Source organism: Lissotriton helveticus, chromosome 9, assembly GCF_964261635.1.
Source record: "Lissotriton helveticus chromosome 9, aLisHel1.1, whole genome shotgun sequence".
Lineage (NCBI taxonomy): Eukaryota > Metazoa > Chordata > Amphibia > Caudata > Salamandridae > Lissotriton > Lissotriton helveticus.
In genome coordinates this window covers 200,877,970-200,890,475 of record NC_136070.1, presented here as the reverse complement: position 1 = coordinate 200,890,475, position 12,506 = coordinate 200,877,970, and positions in this window count along the sequence as shown.

Genomic DNA, 12,506 nt, shown 5'->3' with positions numbered 1-12,506 from the left:
TCAGACACGTGAAGGAAGCCACCTGGGGAGGATCCTCAAGATGGTTATGTGGAGATAATTAAATGAATCATGTAAACGGACTAAAAAAAGTACTATAAGCAAAATATTCATGTGGTCCATGAATGACGTACTGGAACAGAAGAGATAGCAATTGTAGGCCTTGTCGTAGCAGATGGAGTGTTTTCCTTGCTTGCACAATGTTAATTTGGCGAGCAAGGAAAAGTTTACTGCAGACCACCTCTAGGTGAGATTTCTCAATTTGGATGGCCATAAATGGTATCTACCGCTCGTTTTGAGAAACCTTCCGTTTGCATTGAGGAAGCTGCAGCTCGAGCAGAACATCAACTTGAGTGGCAGAAAGAAGCAGCAACCTCTATCACTTCACACTGTGCCATTTGCACTGATGTTCCTGTGTGGGACAAACACTCACAACCGACACAGCCTAATGCACTCTGCCACTTGTGGAACTCCGAGTAGAACAGCAGTTTTTTTTTTGGTCACTTGCGTACTCCACCCAGGCCTAATCAATTCTCATGGATATGCAGAGAAAAATGCTAGAAAGAGAGAAAATATAAATGGAAATATAGATGGTTTCCAATAAAAAAAACAATGTTACCACACTGCAATCCACTGCCAATAGAACCAAAAGGAACCCAAAGTGTGACAAAAAACGAATTCAAGGATCAAAACGTGTAAAAAGCATAAGAATGTGGCAATGGTGGCAATGGTTGTGCCAGTACCCAAATGTCAAATACTAACAACTGCAGAACTGCTTAAAGTATACCCATGAGCCCAAAAATAAGTGACCTGAGACTTTTAGTTAATATCTGTGAAGGACTCCTAGAAAGAAAGGAAAACATGGAGAGATATATATATAGATCAAGACCCAAAAGGTAAAACTGAAAAGGTTCCTGCCATATTAGTACAGAGAACAAAATATATTGGGAAGCTACACTGTCTACCATACCAGGAAAATCTGAGGCTCAGCAATTACATAGATGCTTCAGTAAATCACTGATCAAATACGAGGGCAAATCTCTAATTTCAGAGAAGATGAGAAGTTCATGAAGCACTCTAGTTAAACCTATCAGAAAGACAACCACATAAGAACTCCAAGTACTAAAAGGAACAAATTAAACAGTGATAAAAGTGCTTTGGACAAAAATTTGTATAAGCCACCCATCATGAGAACCTTCTAGAATTTTAGCAAACAGCCGGATTAAAAGTAGATTACCGAAGTAAGTGTTATGGTGCTAATTGTAGTAAAGATGAAACTGCTCCTCTTAAATGAATGAGGTAAGGTAATATGTATTGTATGCTTCGTTAATAAAAACCATTGCTGTGAGCCCAGTCTCAGTGGGTATTATTCTTTCCATGAGCATATTACATTATAAATTAAGTTATTATGAATAAGAAAATTAAGCACTTGTGGTCATTGGCTTAAATTATTTAAAACTAAGTAATACTAACTCCAATAATGTTACGCTAAAGATCTTAAAACCTTGATTTGATTTAAAAAAAAAGAAAGGAAAGAGAATCCATGGCTTAACGAAGCAATAATAATGAGATGTCTGTAGACTTTAAAGAGGCTCAAAGGGTTACAGATTGCTGTCCTTTAAAGTTAAGTTATATTCGAGAAAGATAGGCCTGTTGCTTGTCAGGGAAAAATGCGGCTAGAGGGTGTTCATTAGATTTTGTTCCTGGCCACATCCAGGAAGCGAACCAGACTTCAGGCCAGCTGGATGTCCTCTCCCTCAAAACAGTCCTTCACTGCCTGTCTGTGGGATCTTGTTTGTAATCTTTTCAGGGCAGGCTTTAGCATAGATCTTCTTTGTCTTCTTACCCTGTTCACAAAAGGTGTAGGATGTCTTCCTTCACCTCAGCACACAATCGGCACAATGTTATTGATTGTGTCAATTTCCATGGGAGTAAATGTGACGATGTTGACAGAATGCCCATCCTCAGGTGCAGGAAATCTTTCCTTTTTTGCCTTGGTAAAGCCGGCACCCAGATAAGGTTGTGGGGAGCAGCTGTTACAACTCTGGATGACGAACCATCCATGTGCCCTTTCTGAGAGGGAAGCTTTATCCTCGACAACAGACAAGATTTTTACTATTTTATTAACAAGCTTCTTGAAGGTTTTATGAGCCCCGATTGTGCCCCAGTGATCTTTTAAGACCAAGCTGTCAATTGAGTTTTTTAGATAAGTCATAGCTGCACGTTCTTTTTTCGGATTAAGTTCAATCCATAAGTATTTGTTTAATGACCCTGGCTCTGCTCCCTTTATTTTGTGCCAGCATTCCAAATATGCCCCCTTACATGCTATCTGTTGTTTCGGTAGGCCAAACTCTAGTCTGAATTGATTATTATTATTATTATTGCAGCTTGTAGAGTGCACGGCTCCCTCCGACGGATGTGTCCTGGCGCTAGTAGTGCAGAAGACCTAGGCATAGACTAGGAAGCTTTAAGGAAGTACAGAGAGCCATGTTTTTATGGCTTTCTTGAACCTGGATTCCGAATTGATCTTTCTCTAATGTTCAGGCATAGAGTTCCAGAGTGTTGCGGTTTTCACCGCAAAGGCCCGGCTGGAGATCCTGGCCTTTGCAAATCGTGGGATGACCAGAAGTTTCTGGTCATTCGATCTGAGAACTCCGTTCTTACTATACTATACTATGCCTCAAATACTGCAGACCAGTGTCATTCATTGCTCTATGAGCCTAAGTGAGTGCTTTATATTCATTTCTTCTTTTCAAGGGCAGCCAGTGTAGATTTTGGGAGGTTATGTGGTGACGCATTACCACATTCCGAACAAGCCTAGCTGCCCCATTTTGAATAATCTTATTTTTTTTTTTTTAATAATCTGTAGCCTTCTGAGAAAATATACTCAGGAAGCCCCAGGTATATTCGCATAGTCAAGTTGGGAAGTGACCAATGCGTGCACCATGGTCTTCGTACAGTCTATAGGCAGGTAATGGAGGAAGCTCCCTAGAGCCTTCAACTTTCAAAAGCATTGCACGGAGACATGGGCTATTTGCACTTTGCCAGTCAGCTACACACCAAACTTGAAGCCCAAATTCCTAGCAGAAGCAACAGGAAGAGGGGCGGATTTAACTCAGTCGTCCACCAGAGCTCTGGCCATGGAGTGGTAGGTTGGTTAAAAAACAAGACCTCTGTCTTCTCTGTGTTCAATTTTAAGCAGCTCTCCATCATTCACGACGAGATATTCAGAAAAAACTGCTCAAAGTTGGCAAAGGCCAAATGTGTATCATCGGCATACAAGACGACCTTCACCCCATATTGCTCAATAATTGCTGCAAGGGGGGGTGAGATACACATTAAAAAGCTTTGGACTTAAGGCCGAGCCCTGCGGGACCCTACACACAAGGGGGCTGGAGGTGGAAACATGAGGATCGAGGGTCACCTGCTGAGTGTGTTCCTCTAAAAATGAGCAAAACTAGGCCCAAACCGTACCTGTCACCCCTAAACATTTCAGTCTGTTTAGGAGAATCCTGTGTGACACTGTATCAAAAGCTGCGGATAAGTCCAGCAGCATCAGCATTGCACAGCTTCCTTGGTCTAAGATTTCACGGATGGACTCTGCAACTTCCAGCAAAGCAGTTTCCATGCTATACCCGGATCTAAATCCAGACTGGACTTCCTATTCTAGAATTTTAGCCATGACAGGAAGGAGGGAGATTGGCCTACAATATTTGGGCTCTGTTGGATCTGCATCTTCCCTCTTAAGAATTGGCTGAACAAATGCATTTTTCCAGCTAGTAGGGTAAATCCCCATCCCCAACGAGGAGCTCCAAATACTGTTCAGAGCAGGGTGAAGCCAGAAGTGTAGTAGCTTAAAAAATCTGGCCGGGCCAGGGTCTGCCAGGGAGCCTGATTTTATTTTATTGAGTTCCCCCAGAGATGCTTCTAAACCGAAGGGGCGAAAGACCAACCACATACTTGTCCCACAAGTGGTCTGAGAAGGTAAATCTAGTGGTCCCAAGGGTGAGAAGGAAGAGTAAATATACTGGATTTTAGTCTGGAAGTAAGTAGCAAACTTACCAGAGAGTAGCTGATGTAGGAATAGTACTGAGCATGGAGTGTAATGAAACCCTGAACTATATTAAACATTTCTTTCACAGAGTTGTCAGAGGTTTTAATCTGATTCATGGCAAAGTCCCTAATGTCCCTAATTGTGCTACTTTTTACGCTCACTTGCCGCAGGCTCATAGTGTTTTTGCCAGGCACGCTCCAGCCTCTTACATAGACTCTTCTCAATACGGAGATCCTCTGTAAACTAAGGGGCTGACAGGGGCTTATAGGTAATGGGTACCTCTAACTGTAAAGTATGATAATTTGTAAAACTCTAGTCTGATTTGGGCTGGTGATGTATACTGTGGGAGATTAAAAATGATTCTCTTTGACTTTGTTACCGTCCTATCCAGGATGTCGGCCTCTCTCCCTCTAAGGCACTCACTTCCATAAGTGACGGTTGGAAGGAGTTTTTCTCGAATTACCTGTAGCAATGGGGTGAAGCTCAGACAGCTTATTTTTTTATTTAATATCTTTTTTAATGCAACAGCTAACAGAGTTCCTTTGCCTTTTATAGTCGCTTTTGCGAAAGAAACATCCCTAAATTCACCCTCGATATCAAGTTTCATTCCTTCCAACTCCCATTGAAAGCAGTGTAATTTCTTTTTCTGGTTGATAACCATCACTTTCGTTGTGCCCAAGTTTATACATAATCCATTTTTGTTGGAAAGATTTGTAAACCAATTGGAGTACGGCTAATCAGAACCAGATCATCTGCACAGAGTAAGTTCGAGAGGGGGAAACCTCCAAAATTCGAGGCGTGATGATTGCATTTGTCCAATTCTGGCGAAAGGTTCTGCCATAAACATGTTAAACAAAACAGCCCCTTAGTTGTCGAGATTTTCAGTGATATGCTTTCTCCGGCACCTAGCTTAATCTATATCCACGTATTGCTATGAAGTAAGACCAGCTGGTTCAAAAGTATGGTATTCATTTTCATTTCGGAGAGTTTTAACCAGCGTTTATTTCTATCAATGCTGTTGAAGTCAGCCAAATAGTCTATGAAACAGACATATAGCGTTTTTTATATGTTTAGTAGCATCTATTAGAAGTGGTAGGGCCAATATGTTTCTTGAAGTGCCCATACTTTTCTGGAAGCCTGATTGGTTAATTGGAATAGAAGCCGTTTCGGATGCCCATTCTGTAAGTTCTTCCAATAGCAATCCTGCAAAATATTGTGCGTCATTGTCTATTAATGCAACCAGTCTATAGGTTTTTGTGTGGTTTTTGCTGCCTTTCTTGTAAATCAGAGAAATAATAGACCCCTTCCAAGGGTCTGGTATTTTTTCTTTCTCCACGATGTGCAAAAAGACTGGCAGGAGTTCAGCTGCCCAGTATTCCGGGTCTCTTTTATATAAAATCTGTGGTATACTATTGGGACCCTGTGCGCCCTCAGCTCTGCCCTTGGAAATTCTACTCATGATCTGTTTTTTCGTGAATCCATGGCTAGCCTCATTGTCTTGCTTTAATTGACCTAAGCCGGCTCTACTGTGCTCCAGAGCTTCCTGTGTATTGTTTGTTTGCCCACTATTAAAGTGTTGCCATAGATACTTAAACAATTCCTCTTCAGTGATATGAGAACGTATTCCAAAAACCCTTGAATTCTGTAATCTCTTCACTCTGTGCCAGAAACTGGTGCTGTTTTTGGCTTCGCATCGTGTAAAATTTTGGCCTCTGCTGTTTCTGTAGCTCTGCGGCGTGTTGCCCAAATTAGTTTTTTCATGCTTGCTTTTAATGATCTTAACTCATCTTGAAGATCTGGCCCTACCCGGCAAAGATTTCGTATTGCTCTATTTAGTCCTTGTTTTATTTGCTTTAATTGTGTTAGTTGGGCTCCTCCTAGATGGTAGATTTCCGTGCTCAGCAGTGTGGAATAAGGCCTTTGTTGGGTCATAACTGGTCTGGATACATCCCTCCCTTCTTCTTTTGAGAAGAGTGTGCCAAGGTTTTTGATGAATTTAGCCCAGCTTATAAGCACTTTTTTATTCTCCTTCTTATTTTCCTCCCTCAATTTTTTTGCCTCGATAAAGAAATTCTCCAAGTCAGGAACTTTATATTTAATTGTTCTTAAGTTGACCGTGAACACCGTGCCTAAGCAGACCGGTTGCTTGGTAGTTGCAGTGCCATAAGCATCCAAAGTAAACCCTTGCGGTAGATGATCACTATAGTCTGAGCTGCCTATCCTGAAGTCTACTATTTTGTTAAACAGGGAGTATGACGTAAAAGTGTGGTCAATTGTATTTGAAAATGTGCTGTAAAACATAGCTGCTGGTGGGCAGTCTCCCAAGAACCTCCCGTTCAGTGCGGCCAAGCTCAAATTTTCCAAATCCTTGAGGAGCTTCTTTGCTGAACTGGTTTGCTTGCCCCACTTACTAGCTTCCTGATGTGGGATCCCCAGACCAGGAGCTGCTCTTTCATAAGGCCCTGTTAGAAGCATGTTAAAGTCTCCCAAGACCATAAGATTCGGGGAGGCTACTTCTTCAAGTATTCCTGACAAATTCGAAACCAACAATTTGGCACCGGCCTATTTATTCTGCGGATGGAGATAAATATTAACAAGTATTAACTGCTGATTATCGGCAAGACCTGTTAACTCCAACTTAATTGCTTGTATACCATTGGTTGTTGTTACCGTGTTCAGTAATTCTTGTGCTGTCTTTATAGTCTTCTTGGAAGTGAAAATTGAGAGACCACCCTTTGGATGACCAAATGTGGCTTCCCTGCAAGCCGGAAGGTGATAAGACTTATATCCTTGCAGCTGCAGCGGCTCAACCAACCAGGATTCTTGCAATAGGATGAGGTCAAAATCTTGGAAGTAGAGCAGGAGTTCTTTATCCAGAGCTTCGGACCCCAGTCCATTAATGTTCCATGGGCATAGCTTTAATTGATGGCCTTTGTTGTCTGACTTCCTGCCCTGTCACATGTTCCTTGGTCAGGAGTTGATGGTTCGAGATATCCAGGACCAGTTGTTTAATATGTTATTATCATCTGCTAACCTGGGATTCCAGATGTTTGATTCTGCGCTGCATGCTTCTTTAAATACCAAATAAGTTTGCCTTGTAGTACCCAGATTATTATAGGACATTCACCAAGAATAAGGTATATACACATTTTGTTCAACTAGCAAAACACCTATAGCAATATTCATAACAGTGGTATATACACCCTGGGGATACCCAGGCTCAAACCCATAACACCACAGTTGGATTGTCAATCAGACAACATACATACCAGACAGATCACACAAATCAGTCTACCATACATATACAACACAAGTCTAAAAGAGTTATTATACAAGGAACAACAGGGACCGAAATCCAGGAATACTTATTTGTACAAATATATATTTGTTTCAAATGCTTATTATACACACCCCCTAGGTCTTGTATTATGTATTAGATTTCTCAATTCATGAATGACAGCATTATTTAGGTACTCTGGTCAATGAGTTCTAATCCAACATATGCGCTGACAAGCATTGTGGTAGAGACGTCTGAAATTGGTTTAACCTTCCTCAGGGCCCAAGATGATTACAGATCAGACACGTGAAGGAAGCCACCTGGGGAGGATCCTCAAGATGGTTATGTGGAGATAATTAAATGAATCATGTAAACGGACTAAAAAAATACTATAAGCAAAATATTCATGTGGTCCATGAATGACGTACTGGAACAGAAGAGATAGCAATTGTAGGCCTTGTCGTAGCAGATGGAGTGTTTTCCTTGCTTGCACAATGTTAATTTGGCGAGCAAGGAAAAGTTTACTGCAGACCACCTCTAGGTGAGATTTCTCAATTTGGATGGCCATAAATGGTATCTACCGCTCGATTTTAGAAACCTTCCGTTTGCATTGAGGAAGCTGCAGCTCGAGCAGAACATCAACTTGAGTGGCAGAAAGAAGCAGCAACCTCTATCACTTCACACTGTGCCATTTGCACTGATGTTCCTGTGTGGGACAAACACTCACAACCGACACAGCCTAATGCACTCTGCCACTTGTGGGACTCCGAGTAGAACAGCAGTTTTTTTTTGGTCACTTGCGTACTCCACCCAGGCCTAATCAATTCTCATGGATATGAAGAGAAAAATGCTAGAAAGAGAGAAAATATAAATGGAAATATAGATGGTTTCCAATAAAAAAAACAATGTTACCACACTGCAATCCACTGCCAATAGAACCAATAGGAACCCAAAGTGTGACAAAAAACGAATTCAAGGATCAAAACGTGTAAAAAGCATAAGAATGTGGCAATGGTGGCAATGGTTGTGCCAGTACCCAAATGTCAAATACTAACAACTGCAGAACTGCTTAAAGTATACCCATGAGTGACTCAGCCCAAAAGTAAGTGACCTGAGACTTTTAGTTAATATCTGTGAAGGACTCCTAGAAAGAAAGGAAAACATGGAGAGATATACATATAGATCAAGACCCAAAAGGTAAAACTGAAAAGGTTCCTGCCATAATAGTACAGAGAACAAAATATATTGGGAAGCTACACTGTCTACCATACCAGGAAAATCTGAGGCTCAGCAATTACATAGATCCTTCAGTAGATCACTGATCAAATACGAGGGCAAATCTCTAATTTCAGAGAAGATGAGAAGTTCATGAAGCACTCTAGTTAAACCTATCAAAAAGACAACCACATAAGAACTCCAAGCACTAAAAGGAACAAATTAAACAGTGATAAAAGTGCTTTGGACAAAAATTTGTATAAGCCACCCATCATGAGAACCTTCTAGAATTTTAGCAAAAATTAAAAGTAGATTACCGAAGTAAGTGTTATGGTGCTAATTGTAGTAAAGATAAAACTGCTCCTCTTAAATGAATGAGGTAAGGTAATATGTATTGTATGCTTCGTTAATAAAAACCATTGCTGTGAGCCCAGTCTCAGTGGGGATTATTCTTTCCATGAGCATATTACATTATAAATTAAGTTATTATGAATAAGAAAATTAAGCACTTGTGGTCATTGGCTTAAATTATTTAAAACTAAGTAATACTAACTCCAATAATGTTACGCTAAAGATCTTAAAAACCTTGATTTGATTTAAAAAAAAAGAAAGGAAAGAGAATCCATGGCTTAACGAAGCAATAATAATGAGATGTCTGTAGACTTTAAAGAGGCTCAAAGGGTTACAGATTGCTGTCCTTTAAAGTTAAGTTATATTCGAGAAAGATAGGCCTGTTGCTTGTCAGGGAAAAATGCGGCTAGAGGGTGTTCATTAGATTTTGTTCCTGGCCACATCCAGGAAGCGAACCAGACTTCAGGCCAGCTGGATGTCCTCTCCCTCAAAACAGTCCTTCACTGCCTGTCTGTGGAATCTTGTCTGTAATCTTTTCAGGGCAGGCTTTAGCATAGATCTTCTTTGTCTTCTTACCCTGTTCACAAAAGGTGTAGGATGTCTTCCTTCACCTCAGCACACAATCGGCACAATGTTATTGATTGTGTCCATTTCCATGGGAGTAAATGTGACGATGTTGACAGAATGCCCATCCTCAGGTGCAGGAAATCTTTCCTTTTTTGCCTTGGTAAAGCCGGCGCCCTGATAAGGTTGTGGGGAGCAGCTGTTACAACTCTGGATGACGAACCATCCATGTGCCCTTTCTGAGAGGGAAGCTTTATCCTCGACAACGGACAAGATTTTTACTATTTTATTAACAAGCTTCTTGAAGGTTTTATGAGCCCCGATTGTGCCCCAGTGATCTTTTAAGACCAAGCTGTCAATTGAGTTTTTTAGATAAGTCATAGCTGCACTTTCTTTTTTCGGATTAAGTTCAATCCATAAGTATTTGTTTAATGACCCTGGCTCTGCTCCCTTTATTTTGTGCCAGCATTCCAAATATGCCCCCTTACATGCTATCTGTTGTTTCGGTAGGCAAAACTCTAGTCTGAATTTATTATTATTATTATTATTGCAGCTTGTAGAGTGCACGGCTCCCTCCGACGGATGTGTCCTGGCGCTAGTAGTGCAGAAGACCTAGGCATAGACTAGGAAGCTTTAAGGAAGTACAGAGAGCCATGTTTTTATGGCTTTCTTGAACCTGGATTCCGAATTGATCTTTCTCTAATGTTCAGGCATAGGGTTCCAGAGTGTTGCGGTTTTCACCGCAAAGGCCCGGCTGGAGATCCTGGCCTTTGCAAATCGTGGGATGACCAGAAGTTTCTGGTCATTCGATCTGAGAACTCCGTTCTTACTATACTATACTATGCCTCAAATACTGCAGACCAGTGTCATTCATTGCTCTATGAGCCTAAGTGAGTGCTTTATATTCATTTCTTCTTTTCAAGGGCAGCCAGTGTAGATTTTGGGAGGTTATGTGGTGACGCATTACCACATTCCGAACAAGCCTAGCTGCCCCATTTTGAATAATCTTATTTTTTTTTTTGTAATAATCTGCAGCCTTCTGAGAAAATATACTCAGGAAGCCCCAGGTATATTCGCATAGTCAAGTTGGGAAGTGACCAATGCGTGCACCATGGTCTTCGTACAGTCTATAGGCAGGTAATGGAGGAAGCTCCCTAGAGCCTTCAACTTTCAAAAGCATTGCGCGGAGACATGGGCTATTTGCACTTTGCCAGTCAGCTACACACCAAACTTGAAGCCCAAATTCCTAGCAGAAGCAACAGGAAGAGGGGCGGATTTAACTCAGTCGTCCACCAGAGCTCTGGCCATGGAGTGGTAGGTTGGTTGAAAAACAAGACCTCTGTCTTCTCTCTGTTCAATTTTAAGCAGCTCTCCATCATTCACGACGAGATATTCAGAAAAACTGCTCAAAGTTGGCAAAGGCCAAATGTGTATCATCGGCATACAAGACGACCTTCACCCCATATTGCTCAATAATTGCTGCAAGGGGGGGTGAGATACACATTAAAAAGCTTTGGACTTAAGGCCGAGCCCTGCGGGACCCTACACACAAGGGGGCTGGAGGTGGAAACATGAGGATCGAGGGTCACCTGCTGAGTGTGTTCCTCTAAAAATGAGCAAAACTAGGCCCAAACCGTACCTGTCACCCCTAAACATTTCAGTCTGTTTAGGAGAATCCTGTGTGACACTGTATCAAAAGCTGCGGATAAGTCCAGCAGCATCAGCATTGCACAGCTTCCTTGGTCTAAGATTTCACGGATGCACTCTGCAACTTCCAGCAAAGCAGTTTCAATGCTATACCCGGATCTAAATCCAGACTGGACTTCATATTCTAGAATTTTAGCCATGACAGGAAGGAGGGAGATTGGCCTACAATATTTGGGCTCTGTTGGATCTGCATCTTCCCTCTTAAGAATTGGCTGAACAAATGCATTTTTCCAGCTAGTATGGTAAATCCCCATCCCCAACGAGGCGCTCCAAATACTGTTCAGAGCAGGGTGAAGCCAGAAGTGTAGTAGCTTAAAAAATCTGGCCGGGCCAGGGTCTGCCGGGGAGCCTGATTTTATTTTATTAAGTTCCCCCAGAGATGCTTCTAAACCGAAGGGGCGAAAGACCAACCACATACTTGTCCCACAAGTGGTCTGAGAAGGTAAATCTAGTGGTCCCAAGGGTGAGAAGGAAGAGTAAATATCCTGGATTTTAGTCTGGAAGTAAGTAGCAAACTTACCAGAGAGTAGCTGATGTAGGAATAGTACTGAGCATGGAGTGTAATGAAACCCTGAACTATATTAAACATTTCTTTCACAGAGTTGTCAGAGGTTTTAATCTGATTCATGGCAAAGTCCCTAATGTCCCTAATTGTGCTACTTTTTACGCTCACTTGCCGCAGGCTCATAGTGTTTTTGCCAGGCACGCTCCAGCCTCTTACATAGACTCTTCTCAATACGGAGATCCTCTGTAAACTAAGGGGCTGACAGGGGCTTATAGGTAATGGGTATCTCTAACTGTAAAGTATGATAATTGGTAAAACTCTAGTCTGATTTGGGCTGGTGATGTATACTGTGGGAGATTAAAAATGATTCTCTTTGACTTTGTTACTGTCCTGTCCAGGATGTCGGCCTCTCTCCCTCTAAGGCACTCACTTCCATAAGTGACGGTTGGAAGGAGTTTTTCTCGAATTACCTGTAGCAATGGGGTGAAGCTCAGACAGCTTATTTTTTTATTTAATATCTTTTTTAATGCAACAGCTAACAGAGTTCCTTTGCCTTTTATAGTCGCTTTTGCGAAAGAAACGTCCCTAAATTCACCCTCGATATCAAGTTTCATTCCTTCCAACTCCCATTGAAAGCAGTGTAATTTCTTTATCTGGTTGATAACCATCACTTTCGTTGTGCCCAAGTTTATACATAATCCATTTTTGTTGGAAAGATTTGTAAACCAATTGGAGTATGGCTAATCAGAACCAGATCATCTGCACAGAGTAAGTTCGAGAGGGGGAAACCTCCAAAATTCGAGGCGTGATGATTGCATTTGTCCAATTCTGGCGAA